General features: G+C 42.5%; 1 protein-coding gene across 20 annotated transcripts in view; it reads left to right on the plus strand.

Moving 5' to 3' along the window:
- Positions 1–4,786: 4,786 nt before the first annotated feature.
- Positions 4,787–12,888, plus strand: part of LOC106573836 (kinesin-like protein KIF1A) — a 152,579-nt gene continuing 144,477 nt past the window's right edge. For 9 of the 20 annotated variants that reach the window (XM_045697445.1, XM_045697448.1, XM_045697449.1 and 6 more), the window contains exon 1: positions 4,788–5,196. The gene's annotated coding sequence lies outside the window, so the exon portion shown is untranslated. Of the gene's footprint in view, positions 5,197–12,888 lie in introns of all 20 variants that reach the window. The other 11 variants (XM_045697435.1, XM_045697440.1, XM_045697441.1 and 8 more) reach the window with 2 other exon arrangements.

A 12,888-nucleotide genomic window follows, 5' to 3' on the forward strand; every position in this document is an offset into this window, starting at 1 on the left:
ATTTGGGATGCATCCATAGTTCCCCCACTCCAACAGACAGAGATAAACCTTAGTAATGTACAGGGTGAAAAAAGGTCAGACATTATTTACAGAACCACGGCATCATAAATGGCTGTCATGACATTAGACTAAATTCAATATGTTGCTTTATTCATATCATGACCTGCGGAAATGTCTAATCGTGGGAAAATCATGTGAGTTTATTATTAAGCAGCTACATCTAGGAATAAATATATTTATATCCATCCATCCGTCATTCATTTATCTATTCAATTAAAAGAAACCTATTGATTAACAAAAACATTTGTTTTGTGTTTGTCTGACACGTACTGAAATACATGTATGACCACTTGCAACTCTCCTCTTGGCATGAGATCTGACATCATAGTTTTATGTTTCTGTCTGATATCATCTCGAGCCAATGTAAACAACTTGGTGGGCTACCAATTAACCAGGCCCTTTAAACAACTTGGTGGGCTACCAACTAACCAGGCCCTCTAAACAACTTGGTGGGCTACCAACTAACCAGGCCCTCTAAACAACTTGGTGGGCTACCAATTAACCAGGCCCTCTAAACAACTTGGTGGGCTACCAACTAACCAGGCCCTCTAAACAACTTGGTGGGCTACCAACTAACCAGGCCCTCTAAACAACTTGGTGGGCTACCAACTAACCAGGCCCTCTAAACAACTTGGTGGGCTACCAACTAACCAGGCCCTCTAAACAACTTGGTGGGCTACCAATTAACCAGGCCCTCTAAACAACTTGGTGGGCTACCAATTAACCAGGCCCTCTAAACAACTTGGTGGGCTACCAATTAACCAGGCCCTCTAAACCACTTGGTGGGCTACCAATTAACCAGGCCCTCTAAACAACTTGGTGGGCTACCAATTAACCAGGCCCTCTAAACAACTTGGTGGGCTACCAACTAACCAGGCCCTCTAAACAACTTGGTGGGCTACCAACTAACCAGGCCCTCTAAACAACTTGGTGGGCTACCAATTAACCAGGCCCTCTAAACAACTTGGTGGGCTACCAACTAACCAGGCCCTCTAAACAACTTGGTGGGCTACCAATTAACCAGGCCCTCTAAACAACTTGGTGGGCTACCAATTAACCAGGCCCTCTAAACAACTTGGTGGGCTACCAATTAACCAGGCCCTCTAAACAACTTGGTGGTTTACCAACTAACCAGGCCCTCTAAACAACTTGGTGGGCTACCAATTAACCAGGCCCTCTAAACAACTTGGTGGTCTACCAATTAACCAGGCCCTCTAAACAACTTGGTGGGCTACCAATTAACCAGGCCCTCTAAACAACTTGGTGGGCTACCAATTAACCAGGCCCTCTAAACAACTTGGTGGGCTACCAATTAACCAGGCCCTCTAAACAACTTGGTGGGCTACCAACTAACCAGGCCCTCTAAACAACTTGGTGGGCTACCAACTAACCAGGCCCTCTAAACAACTTGGTGGGCTACCAATTAGCCAGGCCCTCTAAACAACTTGGTGGGCTACCAATTAACCAGGCCCTCTAAACAACTTGGTGGGCTACCAATTAACCAGGCCCTCTAAACAACTTGGTGGTTTACCAATTAACCAGGCCCTCTAAACAACTTGGTGGGCTACCAATTAACCAGGCCCTCTAAACAACTTGGTGGTTTACCAATTAACCAGGCCCTCTAAACAACTTGGTGGGCTACCAATTAACCAGGCCCTCTAAACAACTTGGTGGGCTACCAATTAACCAGGCCCTCTAAACAACTTGGTGGGCTACTGTTACATTTCCCAGCAAGAAAACCAAAAAATTTTGCTCATACAGAAAGGGTAACTAACAAAGAGTCACTGACCAACAACCAAAACAAAACAGGTGGGGTTTTTAGGAGGGGCTCTGAAAGACACTCATGGGGGGGCTCTGAAAGACACTCATGGGGGTGTCCAGTGAAAGTTGACTAGCAACAACTACTGGGACCTAAAAGACACCCACCATGAGACCCACTAAATTTACCCAAGAAGAGGCAAACAAAAGGAAAAACCCCACACCAAACTTAAAGATAGGAAGCAAACCAAAGAGTGGAGCAAAACGAAAACAGGGAAGATCAGATAAAGGATTGTTTTTCTAGAAATCACATAGTGATTGCCAACTAAAGGAGTTAAATATCACCTGGGCCAGCCACTCTTAAATATAACCTGGGCCAGCCACTCTAAAATATCCCCTGGGCCAGCCACTCTAAAATATAACCTGGGCCAGCCACTCTAAAATATCCCCTGGGCCAGCCACTCTAAAATATCCCCTGGGCCAGCCACTCTTAAATATCACCTGGGCCAGCCACTCTAACATATCACCTGGGCCAGCCACTCTTAAATATCACCTGGGCCAGCCACTCTTAAATATCCCCTGGGCCAGCCACTCTAAAATATCCCCTGGGCCAGCCAATCTAAAATATCCCCTGGGCCAGCCACTCTAAAATATAACCTGGGCCAGCCACTCTAAAATATCACCTGGGCCAGCCACTCTAAAATATCCCCTGGGCCAGCCACTCTTAAATATAACCTGGGCCAGCCACTCTTAAATATCCCCTGGGCCAGCCACTCTTAAATATAACCTGGGCCAGCCACTCTAACATATCACCTGGGCCAGCCACTCTTAAATATCACCTGGGCCAGCCACTCTAACATATCACCTGGGCCAGCCACTCTAAAATATCACCTGGGCCAGCCACTCTTAAATATAACCTGGGCCAGCCACTCTTAAATATCACCTGGGCCAGCCACTCTAAAATATCCCCTGGGCCAGCCACTCTAACATATCACCTGGGCCAGCCACTCTAACATATCACCTGGGCCAGCCACTCTAAAATATCACCTGGGCCAGCCACTCTTAAATATCCCCTGGGCCAGCCACTCTTAAATATCCCCTGGGCCAACCACTCTAAAAATCCCCTGGACCAGCACAGGTGAAACACCTTCCCACTAACGAGATGACAAACCAGCACAGATGTAACACATACTGACTAACGAGGTGACACCAATCGATACGCTCAATGCGCTAACGTGCTAACGTCCAACCTCACAATATAAATGGAAAAAACAAAGCCTGTAACAGCTACCAACTGACCAAATCAAATCAAATGTATTTACAAAGCCCTTTTTACAGCAGCCGATGTCACAAAGTGCTATACAGAAACCCAGCCCGAAAAAAACCCAAAATAGCAAGCAATCCAGATGTAGAAGCACGGTGGCTAGGAAAAACTCTCTAGAAAGGCAGGAACCTAGGAAGAAACCTAGAGAGGAACCGGGTTCTGAGGGGTGGCTAGGAAAAACTCTCTAGAAAGGCAGGAACCTAGGAAGAAACCTAGAGAGGAACCGGGTTCTGAGGGGTGGCCAGTCCTCTTCTGGCAGGCCCCTCTAAACAACTTGGTGGTGTCCGAACCAACTAACCAAGCCTGATAACATTCACGGGGCATTTCCATGGTGCAGAGCTCTGCTTTCTTCTGGTATTGTGTCCTCTCAGCTTGATGTCTCAGGCTTGACCTATAAAAGGGGATTAATTCACCATGCAGATCAAAATGTCCAGTGCATTAATGCTGTAAATAAATGTACCTTGCTATATTCATCGTTAGGAATTCACTTTTCCTCTGTCTTTATATTAATGATTCGTCTCTCGTGACGGCCTTAACATTACAATTAACTTAGAGTAGCTGATTGGTCCTGGGTGCCTAGATTAGTAAATCTGTCTTGATATGTCTATATATAATACTATAGCTAGATGTTATACAGAATTATATAATGGGTGGTGACTAATCCTGAATGATGATTGGTTAAAACCGCTTTCCTATTCGACAAGTTACCACTGGCTGATGTTAAAATGCCTATTGACTCTGTTCCATCTGACTGCGCAGTCCACTGTCTCGTCAGCCCAGCCAGGCAATTTATAAACTTGATCTCCACTATAAAAAGCATCTAGACATTATCTCACATTTCCTTTAGACTAACATTTAGTTTTCAACTGTGGTGATTTGTATAAACCTTGCTGTCTCTCCGACATTTTCAACGATGTTTCAATGTTCAAATTCCATCTCCAGCTGTCCTATAGTAATGAACGTGTCGGGAGTCGGGACGAGAGAGACAGGCAGGCAGCGTTTCTCAGCCAGTCGAAATCATGAATCAGCTGGCATATATTATATGTACATATACAAAAGAAATCCAATTGAAAAAAGGTCAAACGAAACGAAGTGCAACTAGTTTGCAGTCTTTCCAGCTCCAGTTTCAAGTGATTGCGTTAGCTGTGTTGTTGACTAGCTTGTTATTCTGTCTGCACTGTTTGACGTGACTGTAAGTTAGCCGTAGTTGGTTAGCTAGCAAGCAAGGGATGAGAACGTTGCCAGCCAGTATGCTTACCCCTCCCCTCCCTTCCCCCCTCTCTCTCTTTTTCTCTCTTATTCTTTCTCTGTCTCTCTCTCTCTCTCGCTCTCTCTCTCTCTCTCTCTCTCTCTCTACCTAGTGCTCAGCCCTCCCCTCCCTTCCCCCCCCCTCTCTCTCTCTCTCTCGCTCTCTTTCTGCCCGGTGCTCAGCCCTGCCCTCCCCCACCCTTTCCCCATCTCTCTCTCTCTCTCTCTCTCTCTCTCTCTCTCGCTCTGTTTCAATTCAATTCAAGGGCTTTATTGGCTGTTTCTCTCTGCCTGATGTTCAGCCCTCCCCTCCTCCTCCCTCCCTCTCTTTTCTCTCTCTCTCTCTCTCTCTCTCTCTCTCTGTCTCTGCTGCATTGATGCTGCTACCTCCCTCAGTGATGACATCACCAGGCTCAGTACAGCTCAGCATCCTTCCTGTAGGCAGCAGGCAGGCAGGCAGTCAACAGAACAGAGACATTTTGTCTTCCAGCACTCAACGCAAAACCCTTCCTGTTTTATCAAACCCTCCCTGGACCCCAGGCTATAGCAGGGAATTCTAGGCTATGCTATAATATACCCTCTAGCTGTCGTGGTGTTCTTTTTCCTACCTTGAGTCTTCTTCCTGCTCGGAGGGAGGAGGGGAGAAAAGGAGGGAAGTGGGCTGGCAGCTGGTCTGTGACAGTCAGTCAGTCAGACAGAGAGAGAGAGAGAGAGAGAGAGACAGAGCCAGAGCTGGAAGACAGACAATTAACAGAAGAGGAGAGTAGAGCAAACAAGCTTCTTAAACCGGACGGGGCATTAACGAGGTAGGATCCATTGTTCTGGTACTTATGCAGTATTCATGGGGCTGTGTTTGTTTGGTGTTTCATCTCCCGGGGCTGGGAAGGGAAGGGAGGAAAGGATTGTGATGGGGTGCGGCTATAGAGGAGCTGTCAGCTCAGACCATGTAGGATGGATGGAAAACTAGGGGCTTAAATATAATAGATCATTTTCTCTATAACCTATTTAATTTTCCTTTTCTAGTATAATGTTGAGCTGATTGACAATAAGAATGTCATTCAGGAGGTGAGGTAGGCAGCAACATCAGTTGACAGCCTCATTTAGAATTTAGCTTTTTTTTATTTATTACTTTACAATTGAATTGTGCCTGGGACAATATAATAGCCCTACACCGTTGAATTATCCTGAAATGTCCGTTTCAAATGACAGCCTACGTCTAAACTAAAGGCATGTGTTGTAGCCTATGATAAAAAAAAAAAATAAAAACGATGTGGGGAGTAAATTGTAGGCTAACATTAGATCATGATAAACTCCCATGATGCATGTCCTGTTCACCTGCGTTGTATTTCACACAACATGTATATCCTCGTAATTATAGTCTCTCTCCAGAAATGGTGGTCAGATGCATTCTCATGTCAGATTAAGCCTAAAAGCCAGCCTATACCTATAATAAAGTAGACTAGTGGTTAGAGCGTCGGGCCAGTTATCAAAAGGTCTCTAGTTCGTCAGGTGAGAAATCTGTCGCACTTGAGCAAGGCACTTAACCCTAATTGCTCTTGGGTCGCGGTTGATAATTGCACACCCCCCTATCCGAGGGTCTCAGGGAGTTTTGGGATATGCCAAAAAAAAATCAGACATGAGTATTAATACGTAATGAAGGTGTCGGAACGAGACAGGCAGGCCGTTTTTCTCAGCCAGTCCAAATCATGAATCAGCATTATTTTGATGGATATATTTACAAAGAAATGTCAATAGAAAACAGGTGAAATTTAACGGAGTGCAGCTAGTTTGCAGTCTTTCTACATTCAGTTTGAAGTGATTGTGTTACTGTAGCTGTGTTGTTGGCTAGCTCCTCTGAACAACATTCCTGACGAAATAGCATTTTCTATGCCAGGTGAAATCACTCCTCATTAGCTTATTGTTATGGATGTATCCAAATAAACGTCACTAGAAAACAGCTTAAACAAATGGAAATGCAGCTACTTTGCTGTTATTCTGGCTGCACTTTTTGACGTGACTGTAGGTTAGCCTTAGTTGGCTAGTTAGCAAGCAATCTATAAGAACGTTGCCAGCCAGTCTGGCAATAGAACATTTAGAATGAACAACTGAGTCGTGTCCATAGATACAGAACCAAAATACTGAACGACTGGGTCGTGTCCATAGATACAGAACCAAAATACTGAACGACTGGGTCGTGTCCATAGATACAGAACCAAAATACTGAACGACTGGGTCGTATCCATAGATACAGAACCAAAATACTGAACGACTGGGTCGTGTCCATAGATACAGAACCAAAATACTTAACGACTGGGTCGTGTCCATAGTTACAGAACCAAAATACTGAACGACTGGGTCGTGTCCATAGTTACAGAACCAAAATACTGAACGACTGGGTCGTGTCCATAGTTACAGAACCAAAATACTGAACGACTGGGTCGTGTCCATAGATACAGAACCAAAATACTGAACGACTGGGTCGTGTCCATAGATACAGAACAAAAATACTGAACGACTGGGTCGTGTCCATAGTTACAGAACCAAAATACTGAACGACTGGGTCGTGTCCATAGATACAGAACCAAAATACTGAACGACTGGGTCGTGTCCATAGATACAGAACCAAAATACTGAACTACTGGGTCGTGTCCATAGTTACAGAACCAAAATACTGAACGACTGGGTCGTGTCCATAGATACAGAACAAAAATACTGAACTACTGGGTCGTGTCCATAGATACAGAACCAAAATACTTAACGACTGGGTCGCGTCCATAGATACAGAAGCAAAATACTGAACGACTGGGTCGTGTCCATAGATACAGAACCAAAATACTGAACGACTGGGTCGTGTCCATAGATACAGAACCAAAATACTGAACGACTGGGTCGTGTCCATAGACACAGAACAAAAATACTGAACTACTGGGTCGTGTCCATAGATACAGAACCAAAATACTTAACGACTGGGTCGCGTCCATAGATACAGAACCAAAATACTGAACGACTGGGTCGTGTCCATAGATACAGAACCAAAATACTGAACGACTGGGTCGTGTCCATAGATACAGAACCAAAATACTGAACTACTGGGTCGTGTCCATAGATACAGAACCAAAATACTTAACGACTGGGTCGCGTCCATAGATACAGAAGCAAAATACTGAACGACTGGGTCGTGTCCATAGATACAGAACCAAAATACTGAACGACTGGGTCGTGTCCATAGATACAGAACCAAAATACTGAACGACTGGGTCGTGTCCATAGACACAGAACAAAAATACTGAACTACTGGGTCGTGTCCATAGATACAGAACCAAAATACTTAACGACTGGGTCGCGTCCATAGATACAGAACCAAAATACTGAACGACTGGGTCGTGTCCATAGATACAGAACCAAAATACTGAACGACTGGGTCGTGTCCATAGATACAGAACCAAAATACTGAACGACTGGGTCGTGTCCATAGATACAGAACCAAAATACTTAACGACTGGTTCGTGTCCATAGTTACAGAACCAAAATACTTAACGACTGGGTCGCGTTCATAGATACAGAACAAAAATCTTAACGACTCGGTCGCGTCTCTAGCATCTGACCCGATAAAACGAACGACCGACCAGCCGGTTTGGGTAGCAACCTTAGATTTAGTCTTGGGCTTAACAACACCCGTGTCAATACATCTTCTAAACGCTGGATTTTCTGGTGTTATCACTTCAGTAACCATAGGTCATACATTATGTCAATGACATTTTTCTACGCAGTATTCGTTTCCTAAAAGATGTTACCCGCCATTCTACCTTTATAGTTTGATAGGCCAAGCTGAAACATAATGTTGGACTGCTGCAAGTAGGCCAGCCTACAAAACACATCAGAATTGTCATGTATTTTACCTTTGCAATGATATCTACGCCATTCCACAAAAGCAATCGGTAAATATTTCTCAATTCACTCCTGTTTGATACCACCTCACGTATATGTCCAGGGCTGCAGGTAGGTCTACATGGAAGTCTTTCTACTGGTAGGTCTACATGGAAGTCTTACTACTGTAGACTGTGGGAAGTCTTACTACTGGTAGGTCTACATGGAAGTCTTTCTACTGGTAGGTCTACATGGAAGTCTTACTACTGTAGACTGTGGGAAGTCTTACTACTGGTAGGTCTACATGGAAGTCTTTCTACTGGTAGGTCTACATGGAAGTCTCACTACTGTAGACTGTGGGAAGTCTTACTACTGGTAGGTCTACATGGAAGTCTTTCTACTGGAAGGTCTACATGGAAGTCTTGCTACTGGTAGGTCTACATGGAAGTCTTTCTACCGTAGACTGTTGAGGTCTTTCTACTGGTAGGTCTACATGGAACTATTACTACTGGTAGGTCTACATGGAAGTCTCACTACTGTAGACTGTGGGAAGTCTTACTACTGGTAGGTCTACATGGAAGTCTTTCTACTGGTAGGTCTACATGGAAGTCTTACTGCTGGTAGGTCTACATGGAAGTCTTACTACTGGAAGGTCTACATGGAAGTCTTGCTACTGCTAGGTCTACATGGAAGTCTTTCTACCGTAGACTGTTGAGGTCTTACTACTGGTAGGTCTACATGGAAGTCTTACTACTGGTAGGTCTACATGGAAGTCTTACTACTGGTAGGTCTACATGGAAGTCTTACGACTAGTAGGTCTACATGCAAATATTTTGGGGTTAACATAATATGATATACAGTAGATGTTACTTGCTCTCATTTTGCGAGGCAGACCTACGATTCCAAATCACAACATCATGGGGGTGGGACTGTACGTGGGCCTATTGTGAGAACTGATTCAAATGATTCATTACAGCTTTTTAGTACCATACTCAGTCAAATAGTTATAGTCCTAGGTTACAATTGGTTATGGTAATAGTTTACCATTGGGAACTGGTTATAATGGTAAGTACGCTACATGACCAACAGTATGTGGACACCTGCTCGTCGACAATCTCATTCCAAAATCATGGACCTTAATCGTGCTGCTATAAGAGACTCCAATCTTCTGGGAAGGCTTTCCACTAGATTTTGGAAGATTGCTGCAGAGATTTGCTTTCATTCAGCCACAAGATCACAAAGTCACTGAGCTCTTCAGTAAGGGTCATTCTACTGCCAATGTTTCCCAATGGAGATTGCATGGCTGTGTGCTCGATTTTATACACCTTTCAGCAACAGGTGTGGCTGAAATAGCTGAATCCACTAATCTGAACACCCCTTCAGATTAGTGGATTCAGCTATTTCAGCCACACCTGTTGCTGAAAGGTGTATAAAATCGAGCACACAGCCATACTTTTGTATATATAGTGTATATTGAATACTATGTACTGTATGCCCTTATTAGTAAACCTATTCAAGGCACCCTTTGGGTCTTAGAGGCCATTAGCCATTCAGGATAAAGGAAATACACCCTGGTCTGGTGTGACAAAGCAGTTTTTACACCATCAGTCATTAGTGTTGCATCAATATGCTACAGGCTTGTCAATATGCTACAGGCTAGTCAATGTGCTACAGGCTTATCAATATGCTACAGGCTAGTCAATGTGCTACAGGCTTATCAATATGCTACAGGCTAGTCAATATGCTACAGGCTAGTCAATATGCTACAGGCTTATCAATATGCTACAGGCTAGTCAATATGCTACAGGCTAGTAAATATGCTACAGGCTTATCAATATGCTACAGGCTTATCAATATGCTACAGGCTTATCAATATGCTACAGGCTTATCAATATGCTACAGGCTTGTCAATATGCTACAGGCTTATCAATATGCTACAGGCTTATCAATATGCTACAGGCTAGTCAATATGCTACAGGCTTATAAATATGCTACAGGCTTATCAATATGCTACAGGCTAGTCAATATGCTACAGGCTAGTCAATATGCTACAGGCTTATCAATATGCTACAGGCTAGTCAATATGCTACAGGCTTATCAATATGCTACAGGCTAGTCAATATGCTACAGGCTTAGTATTCTTCTGCTTATACTTCTATGTCAGATATTTGCATCATTTCAGATGGTTTGTCATCGTTTCAAACAACCATGTTAATGATGCAAACAGTGAGGCTTCCAAATTATTGTTCACTACCCAAATATGTAATGACTTTTAAAGGTTTGTAGATTGACTTTGAAAGCACACAAACACATCTCTAATAAGAGCATGTGTCAAAATCTATCCCCTTACAACGACAGCTGAGCATGTAGTCGTACTGTATGCAACTAATTTATGTGTCATTTCTATCTAATTGTAATTGTACCGTATGCTACTAATTGATATGTACTTTCTATTTAATTGTAATCGAACTGTATGCAACTAATTGATAATAATTGCTGTAGAAAACCTGTCTATCCTCATCTGATCATTCTAGTAATTTTACTCCTATAGCTCCTGTATTCTCCTATATCTCCTGTATTCTCCTATAGCTCCTGTACTCTGCTTTATCTCCTGTATTCTCCCAGTCTTTACTCCTATATCTCCTGTATTCTCCTGTATTCTAATATAGCTCCTGTACTCTGCTTTATCTCCTATATCTCCTGTATTCTCCTATATCTCCTATATCTCCTGTATTATCCTATATCTCCTATATCTCCTGTATTCTCCTATATCTCCTGTATTCTCCTATATCTCCTATATCTCCTGTATTCTCCTATATCTCCTGTATTCTCCTATATCTCCTGTATTCTCCTATATCTCCTGTATCTCCTGTATTCTCCTTATCTCCGTATTCTCCTATATCTCCTGTATCTCCTATATCTCCTGTATTCTCCTATATCTCCTGTATTCTCCTATATCTCCTGTATTCTCCTATATCTCCTGTATTCTCCTGTATCTCCTGTATTCTCCTATATCTCCTGTATTCTCCTATATCTCCTGTATTCTCCTATATCTCCTGTATTCTCCTATATCTCCTATATCTCCTGTATTCTCCTATATCTCCTGTATTCTCCTGTATTCTCCTATATTCTCCTATATCTCCTGTATTCTCCTATATCTCCTGTATTCTCCTGTATTCTCCTATATCTCCTGTATTCTCCTATATCTCCTGTATTCTCCTATATCTCCTGTATTCTCCTGTATCTCCTATATCTCCTATAGCTCCTGTATTCTCCTATATCTCCTGTATTCTCCTATATCTCCTGTATTCTCCTGTATCTCCTATATCTCCAAGAGCTCCTGTATTCTCCTATATCTCCTGTATTCTCCTATATCTCCTATATCTCCTGTATTCTCCTATATCTCCTGTATTATCCTATATCTCCTGTATTCTCCTATATCTCCTATATTCTCCTATATCTCCTGTATTCTCCTATATCTCCTATATCTCCTGTATTCTCCTATATCTCCTGTATTCTCCTATATCTCATGTATTCTCCTGTATTCTCCTATATCTCCTGTATTCTCCTATATCTCCTGTATTCTCCTATATCTCCTATATCTCCTGTATTCTCCTATATCTCCTGTATTCTCCTATATCTCCTATATCTCCTGTATTCTCCTATATCTCCTGTATTCTCCTATATCTCCTATATCTCCTGTATTCTCCTATATCTCCTGTATTCTCCTATATCTCCTATATCGCCTGTATTCTCCTACATTTTACATTTACATTTTACATTTTAGTCATTTAGCAGACGCTCTTATCCAGAGCGACTTACAGTAGTGAATGCATACATTTCATACATTTTTTTTTCCTGTGCTCCTATATCTCCTGTATTCTCCTGTATCTCTTGTATTCTCCTATATCTCCTGTATTCTCCTATATCTCCTGTATTCTCCTATATCTCCTGTATTCTCCTGTATCTCCTGTATTCTCCTATATCTCCTGTATTCTCCTATATCTCCTGTATTCTCCTATATCTCCTATATATATCTGTATTCTCCTATATCTCCTGTATTCTCCTATATCTCCTGTATTCTCCTATATCTCCTGTATTCTCCTATATCTCCTGTATTCTCCTATATCTCCTGTATTTTCCTATATCTCCTGTATTCTCCTGTATTCTCCTATATCTCCTATATCTCCTGTATTCTCCTATATCTCCTATATCTCCTGTATTCTCCTATATCTCCTGTATTCTCCTATATCTCCTGTATTCTCCTATATCTCCTGTATTCTCCTATATCTCCTTTATTCTCCTATATCTCCTGTATTCTCCTATAATCTCCTGTATTCTCCTATATCTCCTATAGCTCCTGTATTCTCCTATATCTCCTGTATTCTCCTATATCTCCTGTATTCTCCTGTATTCTCCTATATCTCCTGTATTCTCCTATATCTCCTGTATTCTCCTATATCTCCTATATCTCCTGTATTCTCCTGTATCTCCTATATCTCCTGTATTCTCCTGTATCTCCTATATCTCCTATAGCTCCTGTATTCTCCTATATCTCCTGTATTCTCCTATATCTCCTGTATTCTCCTGTATTCTCCTATATCTCCTGTATTCTCCTGTATTCTCCTATA

Source organism: Salmo salar, chromosome ssa16 (genome assembly GCF_905237065.1).
Source record: "Salmo salar chromosome ssa16, Ssal_v3.1, whole genome shotgun sequence".
In the NCBI taxonomy this organism is placed as follows: Eukaryota; Metazoa; Chordata; class Actinopteri; order Salmoniformes; family Salmonidae; genus Salmo; species Salmo salar.